The sequence below is a fragment of the Mesocricetus auratus genome, unplaced genomic scaffold (assembly GCF_017639785.1).
Source record: "Mesocricetus auratus isolate SY011 unplaced genomic scaffold, BCM_Maur_2.0 Super-Scaffold_100676, whole genome shotgun sequence".
Taxonomy (NCBI): domain Eukaryota; kingdom Metazoa; phylum Chordata; class Mammalia; order Rodentia; family Cricetidae; genus Mesocricetus; species Mesocricetus auratus.
In genome coordinates, this window is record NW_024429266.1 from 122,470,304 (window position 1) to 122,489,890 (window position 19,587).

Below are 19,587 nucleotides of genomic sequence, written 5' to 3' on the forward strand. Positions count from 1 at the left end.
CAACTCTAAAATTTATACAATACAAGCCCTACACTTAATACTGATGGGACATTGTGGGAGAGGGAGAAGAAAGATCGTAAGAGCCAGAGGACCAGGACGCCTTGTGGGATGTACTGTATATGTAGGAGAAGTACAGTTGACACGTTAACCACATTTCTGCCTAAACAAGACCTGCACAGACAACTCATGTAACTGTGGATGGGAGAAATCTCAGACCTAGATCAATAGCTACCGGCAAGTAATGGCTGGTAAGAGAGGGAGAATCAGCCTTCTCCAGGGATATGACCTCTAGTGGGTTATATAATTTGTCTGTTCTAAACACATATACATATTAGCAACACCAAATTGGAAGATTAGAGTAGGGAGAAGGAGAGAAAGATGATGTAAATACAGTACTTGTATGAAATTCTAAAGAAAAAAGCAATAAAAAGTAACTACAGAGTGTGTTGGCACATGCATGTCACCCCAGCGTGGGCAGGCGAAGATGGAGATCAGTTTATGGTCATTTTCAGCAGTTGTATAAGGAGCTCAAGTTCCACCTGGGTGACACAACACCCTGTCTCAAAAAGTAAAAAACAAAAGAGAATCAACTAAGTACTAATGGAAAATGCATGGTTTTATTATTGCAATAAACATACCAAAGCATTTAAAAATAACAACCCACTGTCAAATGATGTAAAAATTTAGAAACATCTCTACCAAAATACTGAGAAAACAACTTATTTCTGTAAATATGCTAGTCTAGTCTCAGAATTTTGAGGAATTCAATACCTAACTCAATAGAAAATAGAAATAAATTCAGTAAGTATGTATTGAGGCTTCCACTTGTACAGGGCATACATTCTGTAAGTGCTACATAGTTAAATTAAGGCATGCAAAATCTGAATGCTCGTATCCTGCTGGAACATTGTAGGGGATATATGGCAAATAAAGGTAACCCTTCGATTGCACATATAAAAGGAAGTTCTATAGGGATGCACAAGCAAGTGTTCTAATCACCAGTGTGCTGTGGAAAATTCCTCTAACAGTGTGTGAATATATGTCACTGTGATTGGTTTAACAAAGAAACTGACTGGCCAGTAGAAGAACAGAATAAGGTCAGGCAGGAGAGCCAGAAGAGGAGAATGCTGGGAGGAAGAAGGGCAGAATCTGAATCTGGAATTGCCAGCTAGATGCAGAGGGAGCAGGAGATGAAGGTGAGCGAAGGCACTCATGTGTTGGCTCGAGTGTCAGCATCAGGGACAGAAGTTTGCACCAATTTTCTTGAGAGTGTTCATTTTTTCCAAATAAAATTTTACTGGAAATGCTCAGTATTGTATTTTCTCTATGTGTGGATCTATCTATCTATCTATCTATCTATCTATCTATCTATCTATCTATCATCTATCTATGTATGTGTGTGTAAACATGTGTATATATATATGTGTGTGTATATATATGGGATTTCCTTATGTGTACATGAGTATGTATATGTATGTACATATATGCACATGCATGTATGTGTGTGCACATGTATATGCATGCATATTTGAGTATATATACATGTGTATGTGAGTGTGCATGTATGTGTTTGCAAGTGTGCACATGAGTATGTGTACATGTTTGTGTAATATTTGTGTATGCACATAAGTATGTGTACATGTATACATATAAGTGTGTGCACATATAAGTGTGTTGTGTGCTTGCATGTATGCGTATACAAACATGTGTGTACATGTATGTGTTGCATGCATGAATATATGTGTATGTATGTATGTGTGTACATATGGCATTATATGCATTGCATGTGTATATATGTATTAATGTATTTACATGTGTATATACATGTGTATACATATGGGTATGTATATGTCTGTGTATGTGTGTGTGTATGCTCATGTGTAGGATAAAAGTAGATATTGTGTCTTACTCTTGCTCTCCAGCTTTTATTTTTTGAGGCAGGGTCTCTCACTGATCATACAGTTTACTAGTTGGCTAGGAAGACCCAGGGATCCTCTTGTCTCTCATTGCTGGTATTTCATATGTGCATTGTTGTGTTGGCTTTAGACAAGAGTGCTTGGGATACCAATTCAGGTTTTCATGCTTGCATATCAAGTACTTTTCCAACTGAGCCATCTTCCTGGCCCTGGGAATGCCCAGACTTTCTGATGAATTACTTTATTTGTGCCATGATGTATTATGGGGGAGATAAAGATCACAGAACCCTGCTCCTTGCAGTGGTTTCTCCTGGGGAACTGCAGATGTCTGAAGTCTTTTCTTCTTTCTCGCTATGATTTCTTAGTGTACATTTTTTAAACAGCTGATTTGAGAGAGAGGAAATATTGATGATCCTGGAAAAGAGATGCGTTTTGAATCATTTCTCAGCAAAGCAAGCTAACTTTGGTTTGCATCACAGTAGAGATACTTAGCCTCTTGGGCCAGAGCAATGCAAACAGACTGGATGGTGCTCTTGGGTCCGACTCATGCATAGGAAATTGCGGGTGTGTTCATACCATCAACAGTCTTTTTAGTTTTTCTCTTAGCTAATGATTTCCATAAATCCATATGCCTGCCTCTGTCAGGACTGCAACCAAGCCTTTGACACACACTACACGGGAGAGGAGAGAAGCTGACATGTGAGTTGCTCTTCAGCCTGCTTGAGAGAAATTTGTTTTTGCAAACAGAGCATTCTCAGGAGAGCTACTGGAAAACAATATGCTCTGTCAGGACTACACAGCTCTCCTAAACTGGAGCAAACTCCATCATTTTACCCCTTAAAGGTCAGGAGATGTTATTATGCAAGACATTTAGCCTGTGATTTTTCTATTACTTTTTTTTTAAGAAAAAAAGCAGCCTCACAAACAACCTTCATAACATCTGGGTTACAGTTTTCAAAGTTCCTGAAGACTGGGGAAGATGAGTTTGACTTTTCAATGACAGTCTAGTAACTGCTCCTACTTTTATGCCTACTATGGGTGAGACTGCTTGGTGCTGTATCGTATTTCCTTTCCACAGCGAGCCCAATTGTAATTGCAATGCTGTCTGGTATGGTTTTGCCACTGTCACTTCTGCCTGATACTCCATCTCACTGGCAGATGGCCTCTTGGTGGCTTTGACTTCAACTTCCCCTTCTCCGACTCTGAATTGCCTTCATTAGACTTCTGCCTCCTGACCTTGGGAATCACAGCTCTCCCTCTGCAGCTGGACAGCTAAGCTGAGTGCTGTGCATCTACCGCTGGATTTAGTGCTATTCTACCTAAAGAGACTCTCGTTCTTGGCATCTCCATTTGTGTCAATAACACCAATGCTTTCTCTGTCATTTGGTGTTTTTGGCACCCTTCCTGCCTCTAGTCACGAAGTCACCAATTCCTGTCTCATCTGTGCCAGAAACTTTGTTGCTGACAGTAACAGCTGAGGCTCAACCATCCTTGCATAGCTCTCTGCCACACAGCACTCTCTCCGGTCCCCCTTAGATATTCATAGTGACATCACTGATAGCTACAGCTTCTGACACTGTGCTGTGCTGTAGTGTAGCAGTCAAATTAAGAGCACTGTCCCAGCTCTCCCCTCCTCCTCTCCAGGTAGAATAGCACAGTGGCAACTGATTTCTAGCCAAGCATGAGGTTTGGGTATCTCACAGTCGCACTGTGTCAAATGGCATCCTGTTGAAACCTGTCTGATCCCATTAGTCTGAGCTCAAAAACCCTTCAGTGACTCCTAATGGTGACAAAGCTCCGGTTGTTCACGGTACTTCCAACACTGCTTTAAAACATTGCTTCCAGCAATCTGCCTGGACTGCAGTCAGTGAGAATCCTTCCCATTTTAAAATGTGGCAGCAGTTTACCTGTCCTCTTCAGCTCCGCCTCTGTCACAGGTGTTGCTTACCTTGACCATACCCATGGTCCCTGCCTCCCTCCCACCCTCCCACCCTCCCTCCCTCCTTCCCTTCTATCTATCCCAAAGCACTGGTATATCAACCATATACAGAGAGTGGCAATGTGTGCGGGAAAAACTGGTGAGAATGGCAGGGAAAAATCATTTTTTTCAAAGAGGTTAGAATTACTGAAATGTAAATATCTGGGAAAATGCCAGTCTTTGTGACACAATCCTCTCCTGGTATCCCTCTCTCACCTCAGTGCAGGGAGGCAACCTTGATTACAGGATTTGCTATAATCTGATTGGCTGACAGTTGCTGAGGCATGTGTCTTTCTTTTGGGCTAGGTTAGAAGCCCTAGTCTTATGTGGACTCTTAAGTAGCTCAACAGGAAGCAGGGCACCTTCCAGGAGTCAGAAAAATGGGAAGGCATCATTCCCCAGTCTGAATGTGAGTGTGGACACCAGACATGGCCCAGTCACACAGACAGCAGAGGATATATTCACTGCACATGATACTCACATACGTGCTCAACACAGTGGCAACATGGCATTATCTTAGGCGGTGGAGCTGTTAGCTCAAATCTAAGGTCCATTTTCACAGAATCGGGATAAGCATTTTCTCCAGGTGACACACATTTCCACAGATGTATATAGTATTCACAGGCTACTTTACTCTGGGTCACAATTCTAAGTAGGATTTTATTGCTTTAATAATGAAAACAATTCAATACAGTTATATCTACTCTTTTTATGGGATACATGTTTATGCATTCTGACAAATGTTCAAGGTATAACCATTATGACAATCAGGAGAGTAGATAATCCTTGGTGGACTGCCATTTTAATTTTTTTTTTTTTACTTCACTGATATTCAATACACATTGAATAGAAACCATGTTCAAATGTGGGATCTGGTCTTTGTCCAGGCTAATGACACATAATATTAAACTGTTTTAAAAACTCTGAGCAGCAATAGGGAGCCACAGGACAGTCACCTGTGCAAGCAGGGGAGAGAACAGCCAGTATTGTGCTTATTCTATGGTGCTAAGCCATGATAGCGGCTCAGTTAATGATTTAACTCATTTCACCCTAACGCTGATTTAGCTTCGATGGATCTTCAAAACCATATAGAGATCTAGGAGCCACTGCAGTCCCAGGACCTCAGACACCCACTAGCAAAATAAGAGCATGACCTGATGATTCATGTTTTTATGTCCTTGCTTGTACTTGCTGTCAGGGTTTTTCAGCCCCTTCCCTTTGAACCTTCACCATCCTAAGCATAAAATTTGAAAACTTCACCTTTTTAGACCTAAGAGAACAGAAAAACTGCCAAAATAATTTGCACTTTGGTTTAATAACTAGACTGAAAATCTATCCATCGCACTCCGGAGGCTGAGACAGGGGAATTGCCTTGAGTTCTACACTGCCTGGGCTACAAAGTAAGTTGAAGGTCAGACCCTGTCTCAAAAATAATCAAACACCTTACCAATCACCACCCAAACTACCAGAGTTCACTAGTTATTCCTTTAAAGCATGCCCTAATACTACCCTACTTGCAGAGATATGTTTACTCATAATAAAACATACCACTAAAAACTTGCAAACAATTCCTATTAATCAGGTTTATCACAATGTGCTTCCAGTAACCACAGATAACTTCTCCTGCTTCCTCTTCCTTTGTCTAAATTCTAGATATTTTACTTTCTTTTTTACAATTTTGCCCATTAAAGGCAGGGATCTTCTTTTCATCTTACACTCTCCCCACTGGTATACAAATTAGTCCTTACTGAACATTAGTTGAAATCATTTAAGTACAAATTTTGGCTTCCTGTTGTTCACAAAAAAGAAAAGAGCAGCCGTGTGCGAGCAGGCAACCACAAGGGCATGTGTCCTCTCCTGCTCTTCTCACTATTGCACAGAAACTCCGACAGGAAACCACAGCGATTTCCTCTTCACCAATTCAAATCACAGGAATTGCCAGCCAGAGTAAAGCAGATGTGACACTACACAGATGCCGGAGCAATTGTATGTTCACTGAGCTCAGGAGCATTTGAACATTCAGAGATGTTCCCCGAGGGCAAATTCCCAAGGAAAAACAGCCCTAATAATAGTTACACCTTAACCATTTAGTTGGGGATAATTTATGTGAAAAGAAGCAATGAAGTACTAAGAAATCTAGTTCCCATCTCTATGTAGCTGTGTTTTTTTAAATTCCAAGAAATTGACGCACTATATTTCCACGTGTCTCAACCTTGCAAAAATCTCCAAGTGAACAAAAGCCAATTACCTTATACCCCCAAATCAGTACCTGTTTCTCCTACTATATCTAACGTGGCTTCAGAGTCTCTGTGTCTAGCTGTGAAAATAGAGCTCCTTTGTCCATGCTCATAATACCACCCTTTAGAACACACCTTGAGGTTTGCCATATGAGTCTCTACGGTGCGTGTTATCAATGAAGGAACTTCCTACTGAAGATCGCTAAGCGTCCAGGAAGGACAAAGAAAAGATTATGGCAGAGGTCCAGGGCTTTCAAGGGCTTTGTCTTCAGTATAAATGGCAGATGTTCACACTCCCAGAACCCTGCAGACAGAGGCACGGAGTTCTGCAGTTTTCCTACGTATTTACACTACCTCAAGCAAAATGGTCCTCAAGCTTCCTAAGGCTGTGACCCGTTAATACAATTCTTCATGTTGCAGTGACCCCCAGCTGTAAAATTATTTCCATTGCTACTTCATAACTCTAATTTTGCTCCTATTATGAAATGTACTGTAAAAAAAAAATCTGTGTTTACATACTGTTGGCCTTAGGTGACTCTGGTGAAGGATCATTCAATGCCCCCAAAGGTCTCATGACCCACAGTTTGAGAACCACTGGCATAGAGCATGAACAGTCCATAGGGTGTCTCCTGAAAAATCCACGTATAAGTGAATGAAAGCAAACTTGCTGGTGAGCAGAAGGGTACAGATAAGAAGGATATATGTTGGAAAAAGTGTCAAGGACACCTTAACTCCATGAACAGGGAGCACAGCTAAAGAATAAACCTTGAAGGCCTGGGGGAAAAGGAGCAGGCATTGGAGCTGACATCCAAGCAGGAAATGAGTGAACACAAGGTTCTGGGGCCCACAGTATGGCCTCCCATGCTACGTGCACATTTCCATCCAACTTACATCGGTCTTCTCTTACATACTACTCATCTAAATTAACTTTCAGTGACTATTTTCATTAAGTAGATTTTCACTGCTGACCTATTTAGAAAATGATCAGCCTCTACATAAGGACTATTACCCTTGATCTCACAGGTTTGGGATGTCAGCCACATGCTTTTAAAAGACACACTGATACTTTCGTAACAGTTAAACTTAGACATAAACCCATGACTACCTAAGTTCACTTCATACGCTACTCTGGAAGTCTCCAGACACAGCAGAGCACAGTTCTCTGCCACCACCTCCAGCAACAGAGACATTTGACATGATAATGGCCGCAAAAGACTTCCAGAGGGCCAGGGGCAGGACCATACCAGCCCTGAGGAGAATTACTTTAATGTTTCACTTTCTGAGAAAATGTCAATGACTTTTAAGAATAGTTCATTTTCATCTTCAAAGTTGACAGAGATAGATGTATTTCAAATCTACTACTGTCTGACAACCATAGCTTGGAGGTAGTGAAGTAGCTCACTGCATGTAGGAGGCCCTGGTCCGATAGCGTGTGCCACAAAGAACAGCAAAAAACGAAGACCTTAGTATTTGCCTGGCATTAGAGCTTAAAGAGTATTTCCAGTCTCCTGTGCATACATTTTCCATTTTTCAGTTTTCAATTTTCACGTAGAATTCTTAGCTACAAGCTATCATAAGGCATTGCTTAACATTTCTGAGTAATGAACCTCTAAGATTAAAAGATCAATCTCGGAAGCACAATTCTATAAATAGTTCCTAGGTCCAAAGTCCACAGCGAGTTCAACAAAACACAGGCCTGGCTTTTCCTTGCTGTGCACGTGAGTGTTCATGTGCTTGTGCACGTGTGTGGACTGCCTGTGCACGTGACTTTAGAGAATGCACTTGATTTTGCTTTTGAGAAACAAAGAAATGCTGTTTGCTGAACATATGTGTTACCTGGATATTCTGATAAAGTCATGTTTGCTGGTTTTATTGCCTATACAATGATTTACAGACTTAAAAGGTTTGTCCTGGAACTTACCCATTTATTACAAAATATGTCTTATGACTATTTCAGAAGTTTTCCTGTTTATTTTTAAAGTACCATGAAATGAAATCCAAGTTGGAAGAAATTTCTCCATAAAATACTGGTTAATTCTTCCTATTGATAACTTCTGAAGGACAGCACAGCAAGGGCATTGGGAAGCTAGCTTTGTGGCTGGGTGACTCCGAGTGCATAGTGCTCCTCTCCCTCCAGTGTAGTTTATAGATCCTGCTTCCTCATTTTTAAAATGGGGGAATAACAATACAACCTTCCAGCTTTCGTGAGAAATGGGTTCAGCAGAATGAGGCTGACAGGGAACCTGGAAGAACGTTTTGAGAGGTGTATGGGTTGCAATCTATGTCGTCAATTTTTTAAAAAGTAGATTGATAAACTGTAATAGAGTTCTCCTACTGCTTGGAGCCAACTTTACTGAGTGCCTCCAAGGTTCCTCTCAGCTCCCGGTCCTTCCTCACTCACTCACACACACACACACACACACACACACACACACACACACACACACACACACACCTGCCCCCCAGATAGGGTTGCTCTATCACTACACAAGTGGCACCCTGTCCTTTAGCCTCCTCTTTTGCCTTTTGGGTAATAAGGTAAGGAAGGACACCTCCCTCTCAGTTTGCAATAGAAACAGGAATGGGAACAATTGCCTTAGGAAACTTCCTGAATCCAGAGGAGAGGAGACCCACAGAAGAGTGATGGGCATCACCAAGTTGGGGCAGTGGGGGGGGGAGGACTGGGGGGAAGCGATACACGAGGGTCTGAGGCATTTTAAAGAGCAGTTAAGGATAGAGCTGGATATTTCCAGTGTTCTGAAATGGGAGCCCAATAATGTGGCTCTAGGGTAGAGATTGTCCCCAAGTCTAAGTAACTCTCCAAACCAATGGCCACTAAACCCTGAAGATTTGCTGGAGTATCACCTACAATTCAAGCAACCTTTTCTAACCCCTGTTATATTATCTTGATAATTTCTGTAATAATGTCCCTCTTGCTTACCTCATTTGCGGCAATTTTCTTGAAGTTTCACCGAGGCTGTGACAAACTCACACTGAAGAGATTTCCTGTGCTAACACTAGCCACCAACAGAAACTGGAAGGTTTTTCTTCTGTCTGCCTCATTGCTCTCATTTTGACCTGTTTCTTGCTTTTAACAGTTACAGACTGAAGACACACGTGTCAGAGGTTTAATTTTCTGAAGCACTTTAAGACTAGATTGAGGATTACTTCTGGTTTTCAGGTTGGCCTACCAGGGAAGAAAGGGACATGGGTGACGCAAGCATGCAGTGAAACTAGGAAGACGCACAGAAGCTATGCTTAATTGCTGGTACCTACATGAAGGAGGAGATGCAGGGGACAGATGGTGGATGCTTGTCGTCAGGTTACTAGGGGGAATTCCTGAGATCCTGGCCTGGAAAATGGCACATTGCAATCCTGATGAATCACAGTTACTGATAGCAGTATTCCAGGAGTCTGGGGATTATTTAAACGCTTGGACTACTTCCTTCAACTCTGGATCCCTAGCACGTAGCACAGGCTCAGCACGCTTTGACTAATGACCAATGAAGTGCACTTCCCCCAAGCAGGGCCTTCCCCAGCCACATTTTAAAAAGCCAGCTCCAGAATAAATCCAGCTCCAGAATAAATCTTTATAAAACTGAAGTAGGTGATATATCCCTAGTTCATCCTGGCTTACATTATTATATCCAGGAGGCCCAGGACTCAGAAGCCACAAAACCCAGAGGGGTAGTCATTTATTCAGCCATCATTGTAGTTTCAAATAAAAAATCAGTTGGAGATCTAGAGATCAGGTTCTTAACAAAAATATTAAACCTATATTACTTTTACTAAGAGAAAAAAACTTCTCTGAAGAATTTTATTGATCAATAGCCTATGTGCTATCAGGACAACTCAGAGGGCATGGCACCTACAGTTCCCCACTTCTTATGGCACAAGGAAATGCTACTTCTCCAGAAAGTAGATGCAGTACCGTGTCCTCTGTTCCCTTCAAATGATTCTATTCTCAGCACTGTCTTCTTGGAATGAGGCTGCCGAAGCACCGACACTTTTAGGATTAATAATTAGACGAGGGGGTGTTTTTAGAAGTAAGGTAGGAGGTCTGACATGGGGGGAGGGTTGTGAAGTGTTCACAAGGAAAGAAGGCTGAGAAAGGATGAGAGTCTTCAGAGCTACTGAGGCAGCTCTTAGCTACCGAACGAAAGGCCTGAGATTAGCATCCTGTTGTCTCACAGCGGTGCATTTTAGTCAGCAGAGTGACTGAGGAGAGCAAAGTCCTGGATTTGATTCATTCCCATCACCACTAAAGATCTGGTCTGGGTAGTACAAGTATCAACATTCTAGGGGCAGGAGGATCAGAAGGTCAAGGTCATCTCCAACCATACAGTCAGTTAGAGACCAGACTGGGATACAGGAAATCTTGCCTTAAAAACAAAAACAAAAACAAAAAACAAACAAACAAACTAAGCAAAGGGGGCATCTGTCTTTATTTGCTACACAAATTCATTAATACTGACAAAGTCACCTCAACTCTATCCATATCAACAGCAGGATTCTGGGGTCCTGTGGCAACTGCATTAGTGATTAGCTTCAGAGAAGGGCTGTATGCACAGCCAACTGTCATTTTAGAGAACATATCTCAGCTCACAAGACCCAGCCAGGAACTGGGATCCACATCCATGCAACTCTTGGAAGGCTACTCAAGAACCCCTACACCAAAGACTAGAATTTTCTCTGAGCTTTCAGAAATGCTATGCAAATATGGCATATAAACATATGATGCTGTATGTAAACATACGATGCATTTAAAATTATGTAAAGCAATTCAAGATAAAAATCTTAGCCATGGCTCTTTCAGAGGAAAAAAACCTGATAACAATTTCAATTTCAAGACACTTAAAATCAAGCAAGTGACTAACCAAATAAAAAATAAGGCTCCTCTACTCTTACTAACAGACTAGGTCAACTCAATTTACACTCATTAGGATTTTATATAATCTACATATTTTTTTGTTTGTTTTACAAGGCAGGGTTTCTCTGTATTGTTTTGGAGGCTGTTGGTCCAGCCTGGCCTCGAACTCACAGAGATCCATCTGCCTCTGCTTCCCGAGTGCTGGGATTAAAGGCGTGCGCCACTACTGCCCGGTTAATCTACATAATTTTGAAGATGGAGCACTATCTTATGGGAGTTAGCTGAGACATGGAATTTTGGAGTCCCATGGTACCTTTGGGACACCTGGTGCGGAGTTCCAAGACTCTGAGTCCTAAGTGCATTTCAGAATAAAGTGGAAGGGTTGAGTACAAGAGGCTTGCAGGAAACCTCAAGGTCGGAGGGGCAGCAGGGGGACATGGAGACTGTAAGAAACTCACTGCCGGTAGCACATGCAGCTGTTTTGTGTGCCAACCCAGACAACACGGGGCCAGTATTTCATGTTTTTCTAACAGATCCCATCTTGAATGTTGACCTAGCAAAAAGCAAATACCTGCAGGCTAAGATGTTTTTGCTGGCCTGCAGACTGATGGGTTTCAGTTTCTAAGCTGGCACCTGTGTCACAAACCTGAGGCCCATGCAGTGAAGATCTCTGAGATCCTTTCATCTGTTCCGAGAATCAACAGAAAGGCAAGAAATCATGCCAAGGTGGTAAGGATCGTAAAGTTGTTTTATCCCCCTACTTAGAGCTTAGTCTCTACCCCCTAACTGACATGTTTCTGCTCTCTGACTGCATTCAGAAAATGTTCAACATGAAAATAAAACCAACCTCCACTTAAAACTCTATTTACTTCATTTTAATTTTCATTTTTAAACAGAAATAATTTGTAGAAGCATTTTTAAAAAGGGCATTCTTAAATAATGATATACTAAGCACACATCAAAATGTTCATGGTATATATTCAACAATTTCATAGGCAGTGCTCAAGAAGCAAGAAGAGTTTGTGGAAATAGCAGAGCTTCAACCTGACTGAGCACATTGAGAAACAGGCTTAAAAGAGATGAGCATTTATTTCTAGATGCCATACAGCAAAGACAAAGACCAAATTTGAACAAAATGGAGCTCACAATGAATGGCACTTGCATTTTTGAACAATTTACAAATCCTTATCATGGGAAAGCACACTCTTATCACACACAGGCTAACACAGGATGTGAACAATAAGAAGTCTCAGTTATTCAGTATCTCTCTGCTACAGAGCCACTATTCAGAATGAAAATCTGGAAGCAATGCCAAATTCTGCAATGTGGAGAATTTGTATAGTTGTACTCGCTAAGGGGAGTGGTTGGGCAGAGCCGATTACATTTCAGAAATCAATGGTCCCCAAGTGCTGAAATAAGGATGCTCCGATTACTCAGAAAATGGGAAAATGGAGTTAACACTAGCACTCTACTTCCTGAAGGGTTACATTTAAGCAAATTTGCATATATTATAAGGAACTTCCCATGGAAATGATATGTGTACTTAACATTTAGGCTATTTATAATCGATAGTCCTGAAAATTAATCAAGAATCTATCAACATCCTATTCTTCCCAAAGTAAATCTCCCACTTTGACGGTTTGTTTGCAATTCGGGTTAAAAAATATCTTCTCTGAATCTTTCCTTTTCTTCAGAAAATTGCTATATGCAAATGTGAGTTTTGAAGGAGGCTTGGATCTGTGATAGCTACCACTCATTAGCAACACTACGGAGGCCCTAGAGATGCTGCTTTCTTTTGAAAGGATTTCTTGGTTCTGAAAGTGAATTCTAACTACAGAAAACTTCTTAGCAGTAGCAAGAGAGGTATGCTTCTGCTTTAGGATCCAGGAATTAAACATTCCGAATGGAACCTGGTGTGCTCAACACCATCTAGCTGATCTCCACAATTTTACGAACTCCTTGGACTAGAGGGACAGAGAGGGTCTGAAGTGTAACTAGCTCTGCCCATATACTGCTCTGAGTGAGCACACTATACAAATTCTCCATGCTGCCAAACTGGGCATGGCTTCCAGATTTTCTTGATGCCTTCTGGCTGGGAAGAGAGAGAGATACTGAATAAAACACAGAGATTTTTGTTGTTGTTGATCTTCCTCGTTATCTTGTGATTCACAAAGGCATATTTCACTAAGCCTAGATTTGGGAGGAAAGACTACATAGTTAGGCTCTTCTCCTCCCTCCAAGGAGGAGACTCTGATAACACACACCATCACTACCACCACCACCCCCTGGCCCTGTAACTAGGCTCTAACCTAATGTAGACTCACAGGGACTCTGCTGTAACTATATAATGGTCCAAAATATGCCTATAAGAACCTTTGGGGAACCTTTAAAAAACTTACAGATTTCAAGGTGTCAATCCTGAATAAAATGCTGAGCTGGCAGACTACTACTGATCTGAACACCCCACTACAGGAAAGGAGGATGGAGTCAGAAACCCCCAAAATGCTCAGATTTTGACTCCAAATCAACGAATTCAGGCTGCTCAATCTTTATGACCTCTTTCGGTGGCTCTGAGTAAAGGCATAGCTTCATTCAGAAGGGGCCAATAGCACAAGGTGGCGTTATTCCAGAGCAGAGACAGCAAGAGATGCCAGAAAGGCAAAGAGTTTTCGGGGACACAAAAAACTTTCTCCTGTGACATTTTCTCCTCACAATAACCATTAGGTCACCCACAGCAGAACAGGTAGGTGCTAACTGCCTTTTTAAAATATTTATTTGTTTATTTATTTATTCATTCATGATTTTTCAAGGTAGGGTTTCTCTGTGTAGTTTTGGAGCCTGTCCTGGAACTTGCTCTGTAGACCAGGCTGACCTCGAATTCAGAGATCTGCTTGCCTCTGCCTCCCGAGTGCTGGGATTAAAGGGATGTGACACAACCTCCCACCTAAAATTTAATTTTTATCACCCTTCCTTCCTTCCTCCTTTGAGTTTATACCTGGTACGTGCACTCCCTTGAGGTTCTCTCCTTCCAGTATGTGGGAATAGAACAGGTCACTAGGCTCAGTATCAAGTGCCTTTATTCACTGAGCCATCTTGCCGACCCAAGAATTTCACACAAACCTATTTAAACATTAATCTAAGATGACATTCATAACACAAAACAAAAGGAAAGACAATAAGGCCGATGGTGTGCTTCCCTTTGGGGTTGTGGCTGCTTAGTGATGGTGCCCAGCCTGGGATTCTGCTTATGATGGGTGTTTGCTTTTTGAACTTGACAATCACGTGACCATCCCCTGCCCTCTCTGTTCCAGTGATTGTAGCTCTGTTCTGAGAAATGAGTCATGCTACACTTTGGTACATCTTGTCAATAGTCAGTAGTTCAATTATCATATTCAACTGAATCTAGGGCCAACCAGGAAACGATTGCAACAGAAAAACAATGGCAGGAAAGGATAGATTCATGCTGTCTAAAGAAGAAGTATTAAGAAAATAAATTTTAGCTGAAAAATAACCAACAACATCAAATGCTATATATTCATCAATAGAGAATAAGACAGCAGTTGTCGGGGGGGCAGTGGGGAGGAATGGAAAGGTGTAGGGAAAATGACAGATAGCAGGAGACCTGAAGGAAGAACAAGTTTAAAGTTCTTGGGTACAACATGAAGACTGTCATTGGTAACAGTGTGCAGAATCCAGAGTTTGCTACATTCGTGAGGGCTGCCGCCGCCAGGTAGAGTGCCACAGGCGTGGAGAGTAGACAGTGGGAAATGGGCAACTGGGAGATGATTCATTCGTGTGTTGATGGCTTCTCTATAGTAAACATCTATTCTCCACATGTCTACATACCACGCTTTTCTCACTACCCACTTGAATCCAACCCTCATTCACAAATTAACTCAAGCTCCAGCTTCTTGCAGAAGCTTTGCAGATGAAGTCTGCACTGAGGGTGTATTGTCTGAATTTCTGTTGACCCATATGGTCAGTTCCCAGGTGGGCATTATCTTCCCAGTGATGCAGCTGTGTTGCTCAGGACAGTGCAAAAAAGCCTGGATGGGGATCTTAGTTCAATTGCTCCACCTTGGAAACTGGAAGCCTCTCCATTACCTAAGGCAGTAGCCCCCAAACGTCTTGGGACATGGGGAGCAGGAGGTACGTGATTACATCATGGATCATTACATACCTACATACAAACATATCATTTAAAAGTGTCCTGGGCTATATCCACCTTTATATGTGACCTTGATCTTTGGTATATTCAGCAATAACAATGCTGATCACATTCACTAAACTGATTCCATGGTCATTTTATGTCTGAGGTTTGAAAAGTTCAGGTCCAGAAGGTCACTTACTGATGATCACTATGGGATTGACATAGCTATTTCTCTCACTTAAAAGTTAACTAAAACTTCTATGTGGCTTTTGGGATTTCTCTGATCCATTTTCCAGAGTAAATTGTTATTTGTTGATTGCACTTGACTCATGTAGACTCTTGAGATATTTAAATGCTTTGTGTAGTCACTAATATCCATCCTTTATCCCTGAATTCTGTTACCATAAAAATAAGATTTCCAAGCTAGGTGTGGTAGTGCACGCCTATTTTCATCAAACTCGAGAGGCTGGGGCAGGGAGATTGTGAGCTTAAGAGTAGTCTGTGTTACAGAGCAAGATCATGTGTCAAAACAAACAAGTAAGTAAAAAAATACAAATTTAAAAAGAAGCCAGGAAAGATTTCCCACATTTCTAAAATTCATTTCTATAAACTCAATCTCTCCTCCCTCCATTACTTTCACAACACACAAAGTGACGATAGACCCTGGGGCACACAAAGTCAGGACTGACTCAAAGGCCTTTTTCTCCTCTGAGCAGACAATTGCAAATGAAGCTAACTAAGATTTGTAGATCTTGGGAGGATATAGATGTCGGTAAACACAATCTAGAACAACCTCACTATGAATGGAGTCATTGTCTCCAAACAGAAGGGCTTCCTGAAGGCTGAGGTAGAAGCCCTTCTGGACTGAGTTTGGCAATAGACCGCTTCTTTCTCTGTCCCCATCTCCTAGCTATGGACTCACAGGATTGCCCTCCCGGGCCTCTGCTTCCTTAAGACCTTTCCTTCATCCCTTCTCCAGGACAGCAGCTCTCATCATAGTTGGTGCCTGAGAAACTCGCCTTGTGCTCCTCTCCTCCTCAGCCTGGTCACTGAAGCTCCTTCTCACAGTCCCTTAGCGATTGTCATCCGTCTCTTCATTAAGTGCTGTAAGCTCACACTGTGTTTTATTTATTCTTGTATTTCATATTCGAGGACCATGCCTTGTTCAATAAAATACATGTTGACTGCATGAATGAGCAAGTGACTTTCTGGCTGAATGAAGGAGTGAGTGAGTACAGAAGGGGCGGAAGCAGCCTCCACAGATTGCCCCAGTGCAAGCTGTGATGAAAATTGCGCCCTTCTCGTCTATCATTTTGTGATTCTATGATTGATATTTAATGGCCTCCCTCTAAGGGACAGATTTTGTGACAGAACTCCAACAGTGGAGGACAGTTGTATCTAAATGCATCCTTTTAAGTATATTTCAGGCATAATCAAGAAAATTTTGTAGGAACTAATAATTGTGATGGGAAAGTCTTTGAGGGACTCCAATTTTAGTATTTCCTGCTGGAAGTACACTTCCTCATCAACTGAGGTTGACTTGACTTAGCTGGTCCTTCATCCCTCTACCCTGGGAGTGTGCTATGGCGTGCTGTGCTATGTTCCCCCCAGTAATTGGTGATTAGGTGACACCTCACCACCATGTGTCTCCTTGTGTTCCTGGCTCTGTTTTAGTCATAGAACGTCTAGACTGGTGGTGGTGGTTACTTTATTGTTTTCCTGTTTAGTATCAATACAGTCCCCCCATCCCATTAAACACACACACAGACACACACACACACACACACACACACACACACACACACAAACCACACCACACACCACACACACACACACCACACTAACTTGGAAAAAATAATAAACATTCTTATTTACTCTTCATCAATGAACATTCTCTACATAAACTCTGGCCAGTTGAGGTGAGCGATAGAGAAGATTTTCTTCTTTGTACTCTGACTCATGTATCTTTATTCCCACAACTGCTGCTTGGTACAGGCCAAGGGTGAACACAGTGGGAAGGAAAGAATAGTTTATAACTGGAAAATAGGCTCTTTCAGGAGAAGTCTGCTCAAAACATCAGCAAGGTAAAATATGCAGAAGCACCAACGAGAGCAAACAAAAGCCCACGCAAGAGCTGTGTAAATATTTCATGAAACGAAGCCTTAATCACTTTCTCTCTCCAAATCTTTCTGGTGTTGTAAACACTTCAGTTTCTTCCAGTCATGTCATGACCCAGATTCCATGAAAAAATAAAATGAAAGCATGGACCTCTGGATCTTGACGGAATGTGTTGTGGAAACGGAAGGAAGCAAACACCTTTAGGAAAGGTTGGTTGCTGGGGGTGGGGGGTACCTAAAGCTCTCTTTCTCCCTACCAACTCCAGGCTTTTGCTGTCCCCCACCTCCTCAGATGCTCTCATATCATGCTAACCTTGAACTGCCCACATGCAACCAGTGACCGCTCTTGACAACCCTTCAGAAGCCCTTGAAGCCTGATCTGCCTTCCCTCCACCCCAAGTCATTTTCCAGCACCAAGTCTCCCCTCTCTCCGCTCCCTTCTGTCCACTCTTTAAGATCTTGCCCACGCCTGTCTTTTCCATCTGTCTGGGAAGCAGGGAGATTTGCTGTGTACTGGATGAACATCTCAGACCTTTGCTGTAATCTACCCGGAGAAGGGTTTATCACCTCTAGTCGCTACCTTGATTTGCTGTGGTTCCAAAGTTCACCTCTAGACACTGAACGTACTCAACAATGACTTCCCTTTATCAGCCTCAGCCTGACTGTCTCTTTTTCTCTCTTCCTAGCTCAAGAATAAATACATATGCAAATGTATTAATAAATACATATACATACACGCATGTAGGTTTTTGACCTCACAGAAAACAATCATAGGAAAATAATCAAAATGCCAAACACACACATGCACACACAGACACACACGCCCCTTTTCGCATATTCTCCGTGTGCATATCCTACTGATTAGGATTCCCAGGTCAGAAGCAGCAAGCGGTTTCTCTCTTTTACCTTTGGGCCAGAGCTTAAGGGAGCAATAACCTTGCAGAGAAACGCATCACCTGCGGGGAACATGGCTCTTCCTGTGAAGCAGGGTGGGCTGAGGGTGGGCTGGGGACGTGAGCAACAGGCAAAGAACCCAAGAACAAAATGTGGGACCAAATTCCTCCTTCACCAGCACAAGGCAAAATGCCAGCTCCAGTCCCAAGGCTGGCCACTGGGCCAGGTGGCCACGGGGGCGGCTCCTTTCCGGCCGCGGGTTGCTTACCTGCTCGGGCGGGCTGTCGCTGGCTGGGCCGTTGCCTGTGCGGGGTACTAGGCTTCCAGTCGCACGTGTGTTCCCAGCCCTGGCTCGGCCACACCGATGCTGGTGGGCATGCCTCCGTCCACTGCAGCCTGGAGCTAGCTCTGCGCGATCAGGAACTGAGATTACTATGCCAAGAGCTGAGGCGGCGCTGGAGCTGGGCGGAGACCAGCAGCCCCACCGCTAGGCGCCAAGCCAGCCTGGAGGTGGAGTTCACGTGCTGGCAGATCCGCGCCGGCCCTGCGCGCCCCCGTGGCCAGGCCCCAGCCTCTGAGTCTCGGCTGCGGCTCGACAACCTCCCCGTGAGCCGAGCTCCGCCCCAGCTGGCCCTCCAGGCCCCAGCGCTGGAAGCCTAGTGCCCCTGGGGAGCTCTGAAGTCTGGCTGGCTGCGCTTCTGCAGTAGGGGGACAAGTGACAGATGGAAAGTTAAGAGGGAGATTAAGGAAGAGGGCTGGGGACCCAGACAGAGCACTCAGCAGGAAGTCTAGCCCTTACTCCCTGGAGCAGTTCACTATATCCACTGTTTGGGTATAGAGGAGTAGGTGGCTCCTTATGAAGTCACAGGCAGTGATTTGAGAGAAAGCACACCTCTGGGGTTTAGTATGTGTTGTAAAATGGACGCTATCTTAATCGTCACTGCAAACCGTTCGGGTCCCTCCCCCTCTTACCTCCCTCCAAGAGTCTGATGGCTTTGAACACAGCCCCTCTGATCTGCGGTGGCAGCACCAAATAGGTGGTGTGCAATCTAGTGGGCTCCTGTGGATGGTGTTAACACCACAAGAACTACTATAATTGAATATTTGTTTGCAAAATGTGCAGTTATAGTTCTCACAACTACTTATTAAGGGGGTGTTACTCCTTCTAGTGCATCATGTTTTGAAACTTTGCTTGAGATTGGGGTAGTAAGCAGCCTGGCTGAGGTCCCAAACCCTCAAAGAAGTAGTCTTTCAGCTAGTACTCAGGGTTTACCCAGGGATCCTGTTGGGATGGGGACTACAGGGGAGTCCAAGGATCTGAGTGTTGAATAGAATCCCAGGTCAGGTCGAACAGTCTCAGTCATTAGGCCAGGGAATTTAAATATGTTTCTTTAATGTTGGTTTTAGCTACTTCCTGAGGGTGGA

The 19,587-nt window shown here is 43.0% G+C and overlaps 1 protein-coding gene across 1 annotated transcript in view; it reads right to left on the reverse strand.

Annotated features, from left to right (window-relative positions):
• The window catches only part of Gprin3 (GPRIN family member 3), a 75,810-nt gene extending 56,900 nt beyond the window's left edge, over positions 1–18,910 (reverse strand). The window contains exon 1 of the mRNA XM_005076053.4: positions 18,431–18,910. The gene's annotated coding sequence lies outside the window, so the exon portion shown is untranslated. The remainder of the gene's footprint in view (positions 1–18,430) is intronic.
• Positions 18,911–19,587: the final 677 nt, after the last annotated feature.